We start from the raw sequence: 20,630 nt of genomic DNA on the forward strand, positions 1-20,630 counted from the left end.
GTCCTCCCGCTGAGAGCTGGCAGTGCCTTTAAGGTCAGCTGGGTGAGAGCTTTAATGAGCCCTCAACCCTCACTTCTACAGTCCTGCCGATTAAAACTTCTCTTTCTCTGAAATGATCACCTGCACGAACTTGCTCAGTCTTCTGGTGACATCATCCAGAAAAGCAAGGCTCAGACACCTGCTCGCAGTGGTCGGAGACAGGTGGGCTTCTGATACATTCTGAACACAATAATGATCGTACGAGGCCGTCTGGCCAAATGATGTCTTCTTTGTCGTTCTCAGTGCTGGGCTATTCCTTACGTTAAGTTGTTTGGAAGTGAGTTTAATGCTTCTGAAAACAAAATTCTGTCATCAACTAGTTTTGCTTTATGCTTTGCAAGATGGGCCTATTGAAGTGTTTGATTTCCTGGTGCTTTATTTCTTCTTTTGTTGATCGTGCCTATTCAGTTTCCTTTGATACTGCTTTCCTGTAGCTCTTACATTGTATTTTTATGTCCCATTGGGATGGGATTGTTTAATATTTGGCTTACGGGCATGGGGACTCTGAGAAATTACTTGCTTAGTAGCCTCGTAGGGAGCTGGTCTCCTGATAAACTCAAGAATGTTCCCTGGAAACACAGTAGAAATGGACCTTGAAAAGTCCCCCAATTCATTCACCTGCCTTCAAGTCTGTCACACCTGCAACAGACCTGGGGGCACCTATTTAGGAAAGCTGTTTTACCAGGTGTTTAGATCATTAGCCCATAACACCCATTTTACCCCTTATACATAAATATAGTTCCCCACATTTCAACTTAGGTCCATTGCCCCCAGTTGTTAAGTACCTCCTATATGCCAAGCATCCTGTAATTTAACAACAGCGTCCCACTTAATATAGCACAACTCTGAAAGATGAAGAAACTGAGTTTCTAAGTTTTAGGGGAAGTAATGTACGCTTAATATCACAAGATAGAAATGTGTAAGCTGGGATTTGAATTCTACTTGCTTGCCTCAAATTTTATAGTTTTCTCATCTTGCTACATGTCCTGTAACCCTCTACAGATGACATCTGTTGACATTTATAAAAAGCAATTAAGTAATCCAACTTGGCTGAGCTCAATGCTCAACTCAGTACTATGTTAATGACTGGGTAGGACGTTCCCTCAAGAAGTTTTCAAGTTATTAAGTACAATATTTAAGCATGTGGCACTGACTCAGAGCTAAAGTTTTGGGGTTTTTTGGCCACGCCGCGCAGCTTGTGGGATTAGTTCCTTGACCAGGAATGGTACCTGGGCCCTCCGCAATGAGAGCGTAGAGTCCTAACCACTGGACTGCCAGGGAATTCCCAGAGCAAAAGTTTTTGAGAGACGGAAAAGCTTGTTGTGGGTTAGAATAGTGGAGAAAGGCTTATGGAAGAGGTTGGTAATTAGGTCTCCATTCAGCCAGCAAAATGAAGATGAATCCCTTTACTAGTTCTTTTCTAGAAAATATTGTTTTTCTAAACCTTTGAGGAGGCTCACAACCTGACCCCAAATCCTTTTTAGGCTTTCTAGATCCCCAGTACCTGGAACAGGCAAGGGACTTTAGTTGAGTATGAAACCGAAATTTATTTTTCAGTTGTTGTTTTATTTAAGTCCATGATAAAGCAGGGCACTTACCAATCATTAAGAATTTTCCAAAGCTTCATTAATTGGTGGGGCTAATAATCCAAGCAGGCTAAGTTGACTTATTCTGCTTTGACACCTAAAGTACCTCCAAAGACTTCTGGAAATCAGACTGACATTGCCACAGGAAAGGAACAATTCCTGTCCTCTTATTTTGTTAATATCATGCACCTCCACCACCACTGCACTCCTTTATGAATAAAGTACTGGGCAGAGTTCTCTCCATAAGTCTTTTTAAAAAAATAATTACCCATTAATAGCATAGCTTCCAAGAGGTTGTGGGTGGGGAGGAGGTCTGGCTTTAGGAGCTGAACTGAAACCCTGAATCAAATTCTGTAGATCTTCCTCAAAACATGCACTTATTTGCGATCCTCTTTGTTTGTTTCCATTATTTTCAGTTGTAAGTATTCTATTCTGATTTGATAAGAAATATTTCCAGTACTTAAGCATCAAAGTGAACTATTATAATGGCATCATCTTAGAGGCTAAGGAGTAAAATCAAGGTTAAGATATAAAGTCCTAGCCTTTTAATCATGCCCTTGATGTTTCAAATTCAAAGAAAAAAGAATCACACAAGCAGAATCACACAAGCCAACAAAGGGTCAGGGCATACTGTTGAAAGAAGCAAAGTCAAAGTTCTTTCCCCCTTGAGAATCAGTACATCAGGTTAGCTAATGTTTCATGCCAATGGACAGAAGTGGCCTTGAAACATGTCCACAGCTGAACGGAGTTCAATGATAGAGCTAGGCTAGAGCAAGTGGATTTGGGCTTTGTTTAGATGCCATGTGCTTCCTCGACAGTGGCAATGATTTTGTGCACCTTTAGACCCCTTAGTTGATTAGGCACAGAATAATTGCTGAATTGTTTGGAACCCACGTTCCTCCAGCATTATCCAGATCACAGAAACCCGGAGTGAAAAATGGTTCTCTCGCTGGGCTTGATCCCTAAATCCTAGTTACAGCCCAATTTCTTTTCAGAGATACCCATCTGTGGCTTTTCCTTTCATAAATCTGTCCAGGGCCTTATGGAGACATTTTTATTTTCTATCTGTACTACATGGAAAGACAGAGTGGTCTCAGCTTTATTAGTTTCTAGGAAATGCAGCATTTTAGTATGAGTGGTTACATTTATATTGGAGATCATGGAGATGAATGGGGAAATGGATACACAGTTAACCACCTGTCATGCCATGGTAGAGTCATGAACAATTTATTTGTTGAGGGAACATACAAAGGGGAAGTATGCTCTATATTCTGGGAGGATGCAGAAAGGAATAGGGAACGACTTCACAGAGTAGGTGAACTTTGAAGGAAACATTAAAGGATGAGAAATTTATCCAAGTAGAGGGTGTGGGGAAGGTGAATTCCAAACAGAGGGAAAACAAGAACAAAGAAACAGAAGCATAACGATATATATTAAAGGAAATATGAAGTGAATGTTGAGATTAGAATATCAGGAGCAAGTGAGCAGCTGAGGATCACGAGAGATTTTTTCATTTAGGATTGGTGTGGCCTAATCATGGTCTGATTGACAGCATGATGGACAGACTGGGGAGATCAAGCCTAAATGGAGAGATACCACTTAGGCTGAAGTAAAGGTTCAGGAAGGTAAAGGTGAGAACCTGAAAGAGCAAGAGAGGTAGGATCACATGGGAGCTAACACAGGAGTAAAATGATGGGTCCTGATGAATGATGATGTCAGACACTCAGCCTCTGTGGCTATGTGCGTTCTTATAATGTAGGCACAAAAAAGCTTCAGAGAGACATGCTGGAAGCTTAGCTGCCCATTTTCCTGGGTGAAAAGAATTGAGGTGCCAGTTTCAAGTGAAGAGACAGGATTTGCGATTACTCCTATACCTACACCTTTACCTACTACTACTACTATCATTAGTAGCTGGAAAATCCAGTGGGAGAAAGAGCAAAGCTATAAAGGCCAGATTTCATTTCTGTGCTTCATTCAGAGGGTTTGTTTTTGTTTTTCTGTTTTGTTGTTATTTTTGTTTAATTAAAAAGAAAGGTAAACTAAAGAGAAAAGCATTCATCCTGAAAGTAAATATAATACTGAGGACCTGAGCAAAACCAGGTCTTGAGTTTTTCTGGGAATTACAGAGATGGGTAGAGAAATAGAAACTATAAGCAGTCACCCACCATTCATATTAAAGTCAGGGCCAAAGAGCTGTGACAAGGAAGTTGGGTAAAGTGTAGAAGATTTTTTTGCCTTGAAATTGTCTGGAATACCGGCCATTTGATCTGGCCTCGTATAAGCCTTTGCCCAGAAACTGAGGAAAGTGGCCATAGTAGGGAAACTAAAGGCTTCATGCTTTTCCTTCAGGTAAGGAGAGAATAACCCTCTCTGCAAGGAGCTGACAGTAAAATAGCCCTGCCATCCTCAGCATGGCACTCACTCCGAGAGTGAAGAACAGGGATGAGTCAGCCTGTGCCTGGGGCCAGGGTAGATCTTAGACTTCTAGAATCCTGCAGCTACTCATACAAATGCTTTGCTTTGCTCTGCTCTGCTCTCAGAACTTAACCAGCACCATTATCAATACCTTCCTGTCTAGGGTGTTCTTGATGGCAGGAGTTGGCTGTGCAAGCCCTAAGGTTGTGTTTCCCTTTCTTTTTTTCCCACTTTTGTTCATTTTTATTTATCAGTTAATAATAACAAATACTTTCCTGTATGTGTGGAATTCTTGTTCTTAGAAATATTTAGTAGTAGAGAATCCATAGGGGAAAATGTGAGTTGTTACACTATATGTGTCTTGTTATAATATTTTACTGGTATAGTTGATTTAAAATATTGTATTAGTTTTAGTTATACAATAGTGATTCAATATTTTATACATTATATGCCATTTAAAGTTATTATAAAATAATGGCTGTATTTTCCTGTGCTGTAAAATACATCCTTGTTGCTTATTTATTTTATACATAGTAGTTTGGATCTCTTAATCCCCTGCCCCTAGGTTACACAACCCCCCCTTCCCTCTCCTCACTGGTAACTACTGGTTTGTTGTCTATATCTGTGAGTCTGTTTTGGTTTTGTTATACTCATTTGTTTTATTTTTTAGATTCCACATAAAAGTGATAACATAGAGCATCTGTCTGACCTATTTCACTAAGCATAATACCCTCTAGCTCCATCCATGTTGTTGCAAATGGCAGAATTTCATTTTATTTGTGTATGACTGAGGTAATATTCCCTTGTATATACATATCACATTTCTTTATCCATTCATCTGCTGATGGATGCATAGGTTGCTTCCATATCTTGGCTACTAAAAATAATGCTGCTATGAACTTTGGGGTGCATCTGTCTTTTCAAATTAGTGTTTTCACTTTCTTCGGATATATACCCAGGAAAGGAATTGCTGGATCCTATGGTAGTTCTATTTTTAGTTTCTTGAGGAACCTCCATACAATGTTCTATAGTTGCTGTACCAATTTACATTCCCACCAACAGTGTGCTAGGGTTGCCTTTTTTCACATCCTTGCCAACGTTAGTCATTTATAGACTTTTTGATTATAACCATTTGAACAGGTGTGAGGTGATATCTCATGGTGGTTTTGATTTGCATTTCTCTGATGATTAGTGATGGTGAATATCTTCTCCATGTGCCTGTTGGCCATCTGTATATCTTCTTTGGAAATATGTCTATTCGGGTCTTCTGCCATTGTTAAATTGGTTTTTTTTTAATTGAATTGTATGAGCTGTTTATGTATTTTGCATATTACCCCTTATTGGTCATAACATTTGCAGATATTTTCTCCCATTCACTAGGTTATAGTTTTGTTTTGTCAATGGTGTCCTTTGCTGTGCAAAAACTTTTAAGTTGAATTAGGTCTGATTTGATTTTTTGCTTGATTTTTAATTTTATTGGAGTATAGTTGATTTACAGTGTTGTGTTAGTTTCAGGTGTACAGCAAAGTGATTCAGTTATACATATACATATATTCATTCATTTTTAGATTCTTTTCTCTTATAGGTTATCACAGAATATTGAGTTCCCTGTGCTATAATATGTCCTTGTTGGTTATTTATCTTATTTATAGTAGTCTGTGTATGTTCATCCCAAGCTCCTGATTTATCCCACCCACCATGTTTCCCCTTTGGTAACCGTAAGTTTGTTTTTGGTATTTGTAAGACTGTTTCTGTTTTGTACCTAAGTTCATTTGTATCATTGTTTTAAAATTAGATTCCACATATGAGTGATATATGAGTGTCTGACTTACTTCACTCAGTATGATCATCTCTAGGTCCATCCATGTTGTTGCAAATGGCATTATTTCATTCTATTTTTAGAGCTGAGTAATATTCCATTGTATATATGTATCACATCTTCTTTATCTATTCCTCTGTCAGTGGACACTTAGGTTGCTTCTATGTCTTGGCTATTGTAAGTAGTGCTGCAGTGAACACTGGGGGTGCAGGTATCTTTTCAGATTATGGTTTTCTCCAGATATATGACCAGGAGTGGGAATGCTAGATCATGTGGTAGTTCTATTTTTAGTTGTTTAAGGAACCTCCAGACTGTTCTCCACAGTGGTTGTACCAATTTACATTCCCACTAACAGTGCAAGAGGGTCCCCTTTTCTCCACACCCTCTCCAGCATTAACTGTTTGTGGACTTTTTGATGATGGCCATTCTGATGTGTGTGGAGTGATATACCTCATTGCACTTTTGATTTGTATTTCTCTGATAATTAGCGATGTTGAACATCTTTTCATGTGCTTTTTGGCCATCTGTATGCCTTCTTTGGAGAAATGTCTATTTAGATATTCTGCCCAGTTTTTGATTGGTTTTTTTGTTTTTTTGACATAGAGCTGCATGAGCTGTTTGTATATTTTGGAGATTAATCCTTTGTTGGTTGTTTTGTTTGCAAATATTTTCTCCCATTCTGTGGGTTGTCTTTTCATTTTGTTTATGGTTTCCTTTGCTGTGCAGAAACTTTTAAGTTTAATTAGGTCCCACTTATTTATTTTTGTTTTTATTTTCATTACTCTAAGAGGTGGATCCAAAAAGATCTTGCTGTGATTTGTGTCAGAGAGTGTTCTTCCTATGTTTGCCTCTGAGAGTTTTATAGTGTCCAGCCTTTCTTTTAGGTCTTTGATCCATTTTGAGTTTATTTTTGTGTATGGTGTTAGAGAATGTTCTAATTTCATTCTTTTACATGTAGCTGTCCAGTTTTCCCAGCACCACTTATTGAAGGAGCTGTCTTTTCTCCTTTGTATATTCTTACCTCTTTTGTCATAGATTAATTGACCATAAGCGTGTGGGTTTATTTCTGGGCTTTCTATCCTGTTCTCCCATTTACAAGGTTACCTTTTTGTTTTGTCAACGGTTTCCTTTGCTGTGCAAAAGGTCCCATTTCATTTTTTTTTTTTTTTTTGCTTTTGTTTCCTTTGCCTGAGGAGACAGAGTCAAAACAATATATTGCTATGATTTATGTCAGAGAATATTTTGCCTATATTTTCTTCTGGGAGTTTTATGGTTATTAAAGACATTGAGGTCTCTAATCCATTTTGAGTTTGCTTTTGCATATGGTGTGAAGAAATGTTTTAATTTCATTATTTGACATGTAGCTCTCCAGTTTTCCCAGCACCACTTCTTAAAGAGGCTGTCTTTTCCCCATTGTATATTCTTGCCTCCTTTACCATAGATTAATTGATCATAAGTACATGGGTTTATTTCTGGGCTGTCTATTCTGTTCAATTGATCTATGTGTCTGTTTTTGTGCCAGTACCATGCTCTTTTGATTACTGTGGCTTTTTAGTATAGTTAGAGAGTATGATACCTCCAGCTTTGCTCTTACTCTTTTTTTCCCCACAAGATTGCTTTGGCAATTGAGAGATTTTGTGGTTACATATAAATTTTAGGAGTATTTGTTCTAGTTCTGTGAAAAATATCATGGGTATTTTGATAGGAATTGCATTAAATCCGTATTGCTTTGGCTAGAATGGATATTTTAACTGTATTAATTCTTCCAATGCAGGAACAGAGAATATCATTCCATTTCTTTTTATCCTCTTCAATTTCCTTCAACATTTTATAGTTTTCAGAGTATATGTCTTTCACCTCCTTGGTTAAATTTATTCCTCGGTACTTTATTCTGTTTGATACAATTTCAAATGGGATTTTTAAAATCTTGTCTTTCTGATATTTCATTATTAGTGTATAGAAAAGCAACAGATTTCTATATATCAATCTTGTATCCTGCAAATTTACTGAATTCATTTATTAGTTCTAATTGTGTTTTGATGGAGATTTTTGAGTTTTCTATATATAGTATCCTATCATCTGCAACTAGTGACAGTTTTACTTCTTCCCTTCCAATTTGGATGTCTTTTATTTATTTTCCTTGTCTAATTGCTGTGTCTAGGACTTACAATATTATGTAAAATGGAAGTGGTGAGAATGGGCATCCTTGTCTTATTCCTGAATTTAGAGGAAAGACTTTCAGCTTTTCACCATTAAGTATGATTTTAGTTGTGTGTTTGTCATAAATGACTTTCATTGTGTTGAGATATGTTTTCTGTGTACCAACTTTGATGAGAGTTTTTATCATGAGTATATGTTGAATTTCGTTAAATGCCTTTTCTACATCTACTGAGATGATCATGTGATTTTTATCCTTCCTTTTGTTAATGAGGTGTATCACATCGATTTTTCAAGTGTTGAACCATCCTTGCATCCCTGGAATAAATCGTACTTGATCATGATGTATCATCGTTTTGCTGAGAATTTTTGCATCTATATTCATCAGAGATATTGGCTTGTAATTTTCTTCTTTTGTACTGTCTCTGTCTGGTTTTGGTATCAAGGTAATGCTGACCTCATAGAGTGAATTTGCAAGTATTCCCTCCTCTTCAATTCTTGGAATAGTTTAAAAAGGATAGGTATTAGTTCTTCTTTATATGTTTGGTAGAATTCCCCCTGTGAAGCCATCCAGTCTTGGACTTTTCTTTGCTGGGAGTTTTTTTTTTTTTTTTTAATAAATTCAATTATACTACTAGTAATAAGTCTATTCACATTGTCTGTTTCTTCCTGATTCAGTCTTTGAAGGTTGTGTTTCTAGAAATTTGTCCATTTTTCTAGGTTGTCCAATTTGTTGGCATATAACTGTTCATAGCATTTTTATTATTATTTTTTGTATCTCTGTGATATCAATTGTTATTTCTCCTCTTTTATTTCTTATCCTGTTAATTTGGGTCCTCACTCTTTTTTTCTTATGAGTCTGACTAAAGGTTTTTCAATTTTGTTTATCATTTCAAAAAAATCTCTTGGTTTAATTGATCTTTTCTATTATTTTGTTTGGTCTCTATTTTATTCATTTCCTCTCTGATCTTTATCATTTTCTTCATTCTGCTGGCTTTGTGTGTTCTTCTCTTTCTAATTCCTTTAGATGGTAGGTTAGGTTGTTTATTGGAGATTTTTCTTGTTTCTTGAGGTAAGCCTGTATTCCTATAAACTTCCCTTGTAGGACTGCTTTTGTTGCATTTCATGGATTTTTGAGAGCTGTGTTTCCATTTTCACTTATATCAAGGTATTTTGTGATTTCCTCTTTAATTTCTTCATTGACTCATTGGTTTTTTAGTAGCGTGTTGTTTAGTCTCCACGTGTTTGCGCTTTGCCCATTTTTCTTCAGGTAATTGATTTCTAGTATCTTAAATTTGTTGAGTCTTGTTTGTGGCCTAGTATATGATCCATCCTGGAGAATGTTCCACAGCACTTATATATAATGTGTGTATTCTGCTGTTTCTGGATGGGATGTCCTATGTATAAATATTGAGGCCAGGTGGTCTAATGTCATTTAAGACCACTGATTCCTAATTGATTTTTTTGTTTGGATGATCTGTCCATGATGTAAGTGGGGTGTTAAGTCCCCTACTCATTATTGTATCATTATCAATTTCTAACTTTATGTATGTTAATATTTGCTTTATATATTTAGTGCTCCTGTATTAGATGCATATATATTAATGAATGTTATACTCTCCTTGTATTGATCCCTTCATTATTATATAATTCCCTTTGTCTTTTGTTATAGGTTTGTTGTACTCTATTTGATCTGAGTAGTTACCCTAGCTTTCTTGTCATTTACATTTGCATGAAATGTCTTTTCTCATTCCCTGAATTTCAGTCTGTGTGTGTTACTACCTCTGAAATGAGTCTCCTGTAAACAGAAATGGGTCTTGTTTTTTTTATCCAAACGGCCACCCTATGTACTTCATTGGAGCATTTAGTCAATTGACATTTAAAGTGATGATTATTGATAGATATGTACCTATTGCCATTTTGTTAATGGTTTCTTGGTTGATTTTGTAGTTATTCTCTATTTTTTCCTTCTTCTTTTAGTTTCTTTCCTTGTAGTTTGATGATTTTTCTTACAGTGATGTGTGTGTTCCTTTCTAGTTTCGTATAATGATGGTAGCTTTTTGATTTGTGGTTACCGTGGGATTCATATATGTTGACCTATATTTACTAGTTTTAAACAGGTAGTCATTTAAATGCAAACATATTCTAAAAGATCTACATTTTTTATTCCCCACATTTTGTATTTTTGATATCACATTTTACATCTTTATGGTTGTCCCTTTATTGATTATTATACAGTTGATTTTACAATTTTTTAATTGTATTTTAATCTTCGTACTAGCTTATTTTAGTGGTTGATCCTCAGCCTTTATCTAAATTTGCCTTTACTATTGGGATGTTTCCTTTCCTATCAACTTACTTCTTGTAATGGCCTTTTCTTTTCCACTTAGAGACACTTTATCATTTTTTCTAAGGTTGGTTTAGTGTCAATGAACTTTTGTAGTTTTGCATGTCTAAGAAGTTCTTTATCTCTCCTTCTATTCTAAATGATACTCTTGCTAGGTAGAATATCCTAGGTTGCAGGTTTTTCCCCTTCAGCACTTTGCAGGCCAGAAGGGAGTGACATGGTATATTCAATATTTTTATAGAAAAATCAGCTGATAACCTTATTGTAGTTCCCCTGTATATGACTGTTTGTTTTTCTCTTGCTGCCTTTAGAATTGCCCCTTTATTTTTAACTTTTGCCATTTCAATTATGATATGTTTAGTGTGGATCTGTTTGGGTTCATCTGTTTGAAACCCTCTGTGCTTCCTATACCTGAATATCTGTTTCCTTCTTCAGGATTGGGAGGTTTTCAGCCATGATTTCATCAAATACAGTTTCAACCCCTTTCTCTCTCTTCTCCTTCTGGGACTCTTATAATGTGAATGTCGGAACATGTGATATTGTCTCAGAGGCCCTTTAAACTGTTCTATTTTTTATATTTGTTTTCTATTTGCTGTTCTGATTGATTGGGTAATTCCATTATTCTACTTCCAGATCACTGTGAGTTCTTCTGTATCACCTAGTCTGATGTTAATTCCTTATAGTGTGGTTTTTATTTCAATTATTGTATTCTTTGGTTTTGAATGACTCTTTTTATATTTTCTAGTTCCTTGTTAAAATCCTCACTTTATTCATCTATTTTTTTCCCCTACTTCAGTTAGCATTCTTGTTATTTATGCTTTGAACTCTTTATCTGGTAAATTATTTGTCTCTCTTTTATTAGTTTTTTTCTTAAAGGGTTTCCTCTTATTCTTTCAGTTTAAACAAATTCCTTTGTCTTCTCATTTTGCTTAACTTTCTCTGTCTCTCTGAAATTAGGTGAGAGAGTTACCTGTTGGGGTCTTGAAGGAGTGTCCTTCTGTGAGAGCATCCCTATACAGTCTACATGTGTCCAGGGGCTTTAGTGGGAGAGCTGGATCTGACATGAGCATGAGTCATGTGTTTCACCAGAATGTGCTGGACACTAACACATTGGTAGGATATGGGTCTGGAGATGAAGTTGCTAGGACCAGAGCCAAGTGTGATCTAGGGCTTCTCCTCTACTCAGTGGTCAGCACCACCCTATTGGGTCTGGGATCGAGTCCCAAGTTGCTGGAGCAGAAGCCCTGAGGTTCGAGTACGAGCTGGCTCCATTCCCTCTATGTGTATGCTCTGTCCCCTCCTAATACCAGCACCCTCACTCCAGAGGAGAACAATGCTGGAGCAAGAAGGGCTGGAGCAGGTGCCCTCTGTGGGTCTAGGCATGGGCTGTGGTACCTCTGGACCCAGTCAGAGTCTCAGAGTCCAGGACCTCTTCTGATGTGCTGCCTCCATAAGGGCCAGAAATGACTGCCCCCACTGAGCTCACATCCTGCACTGGGACTGAGCTGCCTTTTTCCTTCACAACTAAGCTCTCTCTTCAGCTGCTTTAGCCCTCATCCTAGTGTGGAGCTGCACCAAAGAGCAGGTGGGGCTGGTGTGAGCACTCAGCCTGCGTCTAGGGACGGGCTGTCCCAGCACTGGTGTCTGGGACCACTTCCGAAGTACTGCCTTGGTAAGCACCACTAATGGCTGCTCCCTCCCTGTTCCCGCCTATACCCAGTTACGTCCCTCAAAACTGAGCCTTTACCCCAGTGTGGAGCTGCACTGTGAAGCAAGTGAGGCCAGAGTGTGCCCAACTCAGGCTGGGGCATGTACTGGGGTGGTTGCAGGAAACAGCCAGAATCCAGTGCAGTTTCAATCCACCCTTTTCACCTTGTTTCAGGAGTAACCGAGAATGTGCACCTTCCTCACAAATGGAGTCCAGACTTCCTGTTAATTCCACTGGCTGTCCAACCGTCCCACGGGCTTTGTATTCCCCTTGTCAGACCCCAGGGCTGAGGCACCCAATATATAGCTCTAACTACTCACTCCCAGGGAGGATTCCCCGCCTCTTCTGAGTACCCTCCCATGGGAACAGGTACTGACCTTATAACTTCTCTTCCCTTTCTACCTGACACTGTGTGACTCTTTCTTACAACCTTTGTTGTAAGAGATTATTTCTACCAGTCTCCAGTTAGTTTTCATTGAGAACTGCTTCACATGTAGATGTATTTTTGATGTGTTCATGGGGGGTTTGGCATCCTCTTACTCTGCCATCTTGGTCTCTGTCCCTGTGTTTCCTTTTCTTTGAAAGATAAACATATTGGCAGGTTTACTTCTGCCTTCAGTACTCTAGGGGTCCTTTGAAGAACAGAGGCTCCATTTTTGTTCCCCTGACTTCGTATTTCTGTGCAGTTCCAAACCCTACCTTTTCAGTGCAGGAGCGTGGACTTGGTTACTTTGCTTCTCCATCAGAGGTTTTCAAACTTTTTCTTGCACAGAATCTCTTGTGAGACTTTCCTCACTGACTCTACCCCTCAAACTTTCTGATATAGTAGGTCTGGGTCGAGGCACAACAATTTGCAGTTCTAATTATGGGCATACCTCAGAGATACTGGAGGTTCACTTCCAGACAACAGCAATAAAGCAAATAAAGTGAGTCACACAAAGTTTTGTGTTTCTCATTGAATATAAATATCATGTTTACACTGTACTAGAGTCTATTAAATGTGTAATAGCATTAAGTCTAAAAAAGTATATATCAAATATTTTATTGCTAAAAAATACTAACCATCATATGACCCTTAAGTGAGTTATAATATTTTTGCTGATGGAGAGTCTTGCCTTGGTGTTGATAGCAGTGACTGGTCAGGGTGTTGTTGCTGAAGGCTGGAGTGGCTGTGGCAGTTTCTTAAAATAAGGCAACGTTGAAGTTTGCCACATTGATTGACTTTTATGATTTCTCTGTAGCGTGCAATGCTGCTTAATAGCATTTTACCCACAGAATTTCTTTCAGAGTTGGAGTCAACCATCTCAAATCCTGCTGCTGGTTTATCAACTAAGTTTATGGAATATTTTCAGTCCTTTGTTATCATTTCAAAAACCTTCACAGCATTTTCACCAGAAGTAGATTCCATCTCGAGAAACCACTTTCTTTGCTCATCCATGAGAAGGAACTCTTCATTCATTGAAGCTTTATCATGCGATTGTAGCAATTTAGTCAAATCTTCAGGCTCTCCTTCTAATTCTAGTTCTCTTGCTATTTCCACAACATCTGCAGTTACTTTCTCTACTAGAAGTATTTAAACCTTCCTAGTCATCCATGAGAATTGGAATCAACTTCTTCCATACTCAAAATGTTATGTTGAACTCTTCCCATGGATCATGAATGAATGTTCTTAATGGCATCTACAATGGTGAATCCTTTCCAGAATGTTTTCAATTTCCTTTGCCCAGGTCTATTGTAGGAATCACTGTCTATGGCCTTATAGCCTTACAAAATGTATTTCTTAAATAATGAGACTTGAAAGTCAAAATTACTCCTTGATCCATGGGCTGCAGAATGGATGCTGTATTAGTAGGCATGAAAATAACATTAATCTCATTATACATCGCCATCAAAGCTCTTGGGTGACCAGGTGCATTGTCAATGAGCAATAACATTCTGAAAGGAATTTTTTTTTTTTGAGCAGAGGGTCTCAACAGTGAGCTTAGTAAACTATGTTGTAAACAGATGTACTCTCATGCAGGCTTTGTTGTTCCATTTATAGATCACAGGCAGAGTAGATGTAGCATAATTCTTAAGAGCCCTAGGATTTTGGGAATGGTAGAAGAGCATTAGCTTCAACTTGAAGTCACCAGCTGCATTAGCCCCTAACAAGAGAGTCAACCTGTCCTTTGAAACCAGGCATTGACTTCTCCTCTCTAGTTATAAAAGTCCTAGAGTCTTCCAATATAAAGCTGTTTTGTCTATATGGAAAAGCTGTTGTTTAGCTTAGACACCTTCATTAATTATCTTAGCTAGATATTCAGGATAACTTGGTGCAACTTCTACATCATTACTTCCTACATCACCTTATACTTTTTCTTTGTTTAATTTCTATTGGAGTATAGTTGATTTACAATGTGTTAGTTTCGGGTGTAGAGTAAGGTGATTTAGTTATACATATACATATATCCTTTTTCAAATTCTTTTCCCATATAGGTTATTACAGAGTATTGAGTAGAGTTCCCTGTGCTATACAGTAGGTTCTAGTTGATTATTTTATATATAGTAGTGTGTATGTGTTAATCCCAACCTCCTAATTTATCCCTCCCCCCTCATGTTACCCCTTTGGTAACCATAAATTTGTTTTCTCAGTCTATAAGTCTGTTTCTGTTTCATAAATAAGTTCATTTGTATCAATATTTTTAGTTTCTACATGTAAGCGATATCATATGATATTTGTCATTCTCTGACTTCCTTCACTTAGTATGAGATGATCTCCAGGTCCATCCATATTGCTGCAAATGGCATTATTTTATTCTTTTTTGTGGCAAATATTCCATTGTATATATGTACCACATCTTCTTTATCCATTCCTCTGTTGATGGACATTTGAATTGATTCCATATCTTGGCTATTGTAAACAGTGCTACAATGAACGTTGGGGTGCATGCATCTTTTCAAGTTAGAGTTTTGTCTGGATATGTGCCCAAGAGTGGGATTGGTGAATCAGATAGTAGCTCTATGTTTAATTTCACAAGGAACCTCCATACTGTTCTCCGTAGTGGCTGTACCAATTTACATTCCCACCAGCAGTGTAGGAGGCTTCCCTTTTCTCCACACCCTCTCCAGCATTTATTATTTGTAAACGTTTTGAGGATGGCCATTCTGACGTGTGTGAGGTGACACCACATTGAAGTTTTGATTTGAATTGCCCTGATAATTAGCGATGTTGAACATCTTATTATGTGCTTTTGGGCCATCTGTATGTCTTCTTTGGAGAAATGTCTATTTAGATATTCTGCCCAGTTTTTTATCTGGTTGTTTGTTTTTTTAATATTGCACTGCATGAGCTGTTTCTATATTTTGGAGATTGGTCCCTTTGCAGCCATATTGTTTGCAAATATTTTCTTCCATTCTGTGGGCTGTCATTTCATTTTGTGTATGGTTTCCTTTGCTGTGCAAAAGCTTTTAAATTGAATTAGGTCCCACTTGTTTTTATTTTCATTACTATAGGAGGTAGATCATAAAACATATTCCTGCAATTTATGTCACAGTGTGTTCTGCCTATGTTTTCCTCTAAGAGTTTTATAGTATCTAGCCTTACATTTAAGTCTTTAATCCATTTTTATTTTATCTTTGTGTATTGTGTTAGGGAGTGTTCTAATTTCATTTTTTTACATGTAGCTGTCAAGAGACTGTCTTTTCTCCACTGGATATTCTTGCCTGCTTTATTGTAGATTAATTGAACTATTCATTTTTTGTCATCTGCATCTTATAATTTTGGAGTACAAGTCTTTTGCCTCCTTGGGTAGGTTTATTCCTAGGTATTTTCTTTTTGATGTGATAGTAAAAGGGATTATTTCCTTAATTTGTCTTTCTGATCCTTCATTGTTCGTTTGTTAGTGTGTAGACATGCTACAGATTTTGGAGTGTTATTTTGTTTCCTGCAACTTTGCCAAATTCACTGACAAGCTCTAGTAGTTTTCTTGTAGCATCTTTAGGATTTTCTACGTACAGTATCATGTCATCTGAAAACAATGACAGCTTTACTTCTTTTCCATATTGGATTTTTTTTCTTTCTTTTTCTTCTCTGACTGCCTGGCTAGGACTTCCAAAAACTATGTTGAATAAAAGTGGTGAGAGTGGACATTCTTGTCTTGTTCCTGTTCTTAGAGGAAATGGTTTCAGCTTTTCACCATTGAGAATGATGTCAGCTGTGGGTTTGTCATATGTGGCCTTTATTATGCTGAGGAGAGTTCCCTCTAAGACCACTTTCTGGAGAGTTTTTTTATTTATCATAAATAGTATTAAATTTTGTCAAAAGCATCTTCTGCAGCTATTGAGATGATCATATGGTTTTCATTCTTCAATTTGTTGATGTGGTGTATCACACTGATTAATTTGTAGATATTGAAGAATCTTTGCATCCCTGGGATAAATACCACTTGATCATGGTGTATGACCCTTTTAATGTATTGTGGATTTGGCTGGCTAGTACTTTGTTGAATATTTTTGCATTTATGTTCATCAGTGATATTGGCCTGTAATTTTCCTTTTTGTGGTATCAGAGTGATAGTGGCCTCATAGAATTAGCTTGGGGGGGTATTCCTTCCTCTGCAAATTTATGGTAGAGTTTCAGAAGGACAGGTGTTAATTCTTGCCTAAATGTTTGATAGAATTTGTATGTGAATACATCTGGACCTGGACTTTTGTTTGTTGGGAATTCTTTAATCACAGTTTCAAGTTCAGTGCTTGTGGTTGGTCTGTTCATATTTTCTATCTCTTCCCGCTTCACACTTGGGAGATTGTACCTTTCTAAGAATTTGTCCATTTCTTCCAGGTTGTCCATTTATTGGCATATAGTTGCTTGTGGAGTCTCTTATGATATGATCATTTGTATTTCTGTGATGTCAGTTTTAACTTCTCCTTTTTCATTTCTAATTCTATTGATTTGAGCCCTTTCCCTCTTTTTCTTGATGAGTCTTGCTAAAGGTTTATCAATTTTATCTTTTCCAAGAGCCAGCTTTTAGTTTCATTGATCTTTTCCAATGTTTTCTTCACCTCTATTTCATTAATTTCTGCTCTGATCTTATGATTTCTTTGTTTCACTCTCGTTTGTTCTTCTTTCTGTACTTGCTTTAGGTGTAAGGTTAGGTTGTTTGAGATTTTTCTTGTTTCCTGAAGTAAGATTGTGTTGCTATAAACTTCCCTCTCAGATCTGTTTTTGCTGCATCCCATAGGTTTTGGGTAGTCATGTTTTCATTGTCATCATTTTTCTCTAGGTATTTTTTGATTTCCTCTTTGATTTCTTCAGTGATCCATTGGTTGCTTTGTAACATATTTTTTAGCCTCCACGTGTTTATGCTTTTTACAGTTTTTTTTTCCTATATTTGATTTCTAATCTCATAGCATCATGGTCAGAAAAGATGCTTGATTTGTGGCCTAAGCTGTGATCTATCCTGGAGAACGTTCCATGTGCACTTGAGAGGAAAGTGTATTCTGCTGCTTTCAGATGGAATGTTCTATAAATTAAGTCCATCTGTTCTAATGTGTCATTTAAGGCCTGTGTTTCCTTATTGATTTTCTGTCTGGATGACCTGTCCATTAATGCAAGTGGGGTGTTAAAGCCCCCCCCCCCATTATTGTGTTACTGTGGATTTCTCCTTTTAGCATTTGCCTTGTATATTGAGGTGCTCCTATGCTGGGTGTATATATATTTACAATTGTTATATCTTCTTCTTGGATTGCTCCCTTGATCATTATGTAGTATCCTTCCTTGTCTCTTGTAACATTCTTTAAAGTCTATTTTATCTGATATGAATATTGCTACTCCAGCTTTCTTTTGATTTTCATTTGCATGGAATATCTTTTTCCATCCCCTCATTTTCAGTCTGTATGTGTCCCTAGGTCTGAAGTGGGTCTCTTGTAGACAGCATATATACAGGTCTTGTTTTGTATTCATTCAGCCGGTCTATGTCTTTTGGTTGGAGCATTTAATCCATTTACAATTAAGGTAATCACCAATAAAAGGTATGTTTATATTGCCATTTTGTTAATTGTTTTATTTTTGTAGGTCTTTTTTCTTCCCTTCCTTTTTTGTCGTCTTCTCATATTTAGTGTTGTGTTTGGATCACATTTTCTTTTTTGGGTGTGTATCTATTGTAGATTTTTGATTTGTGGTTCCCATGAGGTTTTGATATAGCAGTCTATACATATATACAAAATTTTTTTAATTTGCTGGTCTCTTAATTTTGAATGCATTTCTAATACCTGCATTTGTACTCTCCTCGTCATATGATTTTTGGTTTTGATATCAGATTCACGTGTGGACGATTTCCTACCTTTTATGTTTGACATTTCCAGTGAGCTTTCCCATTCGTAATTTTCTTGGTTCCACTTGTGGCCTTTTCTATTCTGCTTAGTGAAGTTCCTTTAGTGTTTGTTGTAAAGCTGGTTGGTGGCACTCAATTCTCTTAGCGTTTGCTTGATTGTAAAGCTTTCGATTTCTGTCAAATCTGAATGAGAGCCTTACAGGGTAGAGTATTCTTTGTTATAGTTTTTTTCCTTTTCATCACTTTAAATATTCCATGTCACTCCCTTCTGGCCTGCGGAGTTTCTGCTGAAAAATCAGCTGATAACCTACAAGGGAATTCCATAAGGTTATTTGTTTCTTTTCCCTTGTTGCTTTTAATATTTTTTCTTTGTCTTTTATTTTTGTCAGTTTAATATGTCTCTCGGCATGTTCTGCCTTGGATTTATCTTGTGCTTCCTGGATTTGTGCATTTTTCCTGGTGGAGGGGACTAGTGCCTGCCCACTCATGGGTGTAGCTGTGTCTTCTCCCTCTCGTAAGCAGGGCCATGTCAAGGGGTGTGTTTAAAGGTGGCTCAGGAAGACTTTAAGCAGCTTGTCTGCTGATGGCTGGGGCTGTGTTCTCACGCTGTTGGTTGTTTGGACTGAGGCATCCCAGCACTGAAGCCTAAGGGCTGTTGGGTGGGGCCCAGTCTTGGCATCAAAATGGCGGCCTTTAGGGTAGGTCATGCCAATGAGTACTCACTAGTAACTCTGCCATCAGTGTCCCTGTAGTGAGTCACAGCCACCTCCTACCTCTATAGGAGTCCTTCCAAGTCCAGCAGGTAGGTCTGGCCCAGGCTCCTATGAAGTTACTGCTTTTTCCCCTGGGTCCCAGTGCACATCATGCACCCTCCAAGAGTGAAGTTTGTTTCCCCCAGTCCTGTAGATTTCCTGTGATCCAGCCCTGCTGGCCTTGCTGGCCTTCAAAGCCAAATGCTCTAGGGGCTCCTCCTCCTGATGCCAGACCCCCAGACTGGGGATCCTGATGTGGGGCTCAGAACTTTCACTCCTGCAGGAGAACTTCTGTGTTATAACTATTTTCTGGTTTGGGGAGTTGCCCACCTGGCGGGTATGGGATTTGATCGTACTGTGAATGCACGCCTCCTACCATCTTGTTGTGGTTTCTTCTTTGTCTTTGGAAGTAGAGTATCTTTTTTGGTAGGTTCCAGTCTTTTGTTGTTGATGGTTGTTTACCAGTTAGTTTGGTGTTTTCATGAGAGGAGGTGAGCTCAGGTCCTTCTGCTCCGCCATCTTGTCCTGGAATACTTCACCTTGTACTTTGGTTATAAAGATGGCTCCGTTCCTTAACAGTCATGAATCAACCTCTGCTAGCTATAAACTTTTTTTCTGCAGCTTCCTCACCTCTCTCTCAGCCTCCACAGAACTGAAAAAAGAGTTAGGGCCTTGGTCTGGAGTAGGCTTTGGCTTAAGGCAATGTTGTGGCTGGTTTGATCTTCTATCCAGCCCACTAAAACTTTCTCCACATCAGCAATAAGACTTTCACTTTCTTATCATTCGTCTGTTACTGGAGTAGCACTTTCAATTTCCTTCAAGAACTTTTTCTTTGCAAGAACTTTTTCTTTGCATTTACAACTTCCGTTTGGCACAAGAGGTCTCCCTTTTGGTCTTGGTTTATGACACAGCATACCATCCTCATTAACCTCATTCACATCTAGCTTTTGATTTAAAGTGAGAGATGTATGACTCTTTTCACTTGAATGCTTAGAGTCCATTGTAGGGTTATAAATTAGCCTAATTTCAATACTGTGTCTCAGGAAATAATAGGAAGGGCAAAGGACAAGGAGAAAGGCAGGGAACTGGTGGTTGGCTTTGCAGTCAAAATACACACATTTATTAAGTTCACTATCTTTTTTAGGCACAGTTTATGGCACGCTAAAACAATTACAATACCAACATCAAAGATCACTGATCGGGACTTCCCTGGTGGTGCAGTGGTTAAGAATCTGCCTGCCAATGCAGGGGACACAGGTTAGAGCCCTGGTCCAGGAGGATCACACATGCCACAGAGCAACTGGGCTGCATGCCACAGCTACTGAGGCCTGCACGCCTGGAGCCCATGCACTGCAACAAAGAGTAGCCCCCACTTGCCACAACTAGGGAAAGCCCACACGCAGCAACAAAGACTCAATGCAGCCAAAAATAAATATAAAAATTACAACAAAAAAATCACTGATCACAGATCACCATACCAAACAGTGATAATGAAA

General features: G+C 38.0%; 1 protein-coding gene across 3 annotated transcripts in view; it reads left to right on the top strand.

The window, feature by feature from the left end:
- NELL1 (neural EGFL like 1) overlaps positions 1-20,630 on the top strand; it is an 844,123-nt gene that overhangs the window by 800,190 nt on the left and 23,303 nt on the right. The window lies entirely within an intron of this gene.

This window comes from Neophocaena asiaeorientalis, unplaced genomic scaffold, assembly GCF_003031525.2.
Source record: "Neophocaena asiaeorientalis asiaeorientalis breed wild unplaced genomic scaffold, Neophocaena_asiaeorientalis_V1.1 scaffold230, whole genome shotgun sequence".
Taxonomy (NCBI): Eukaryota; Metazoa; Chordata; class Mammalia; order Artiodactyla; family Phocoenidae; genus Neophocaena; species Neophocaena asiaeorientalis.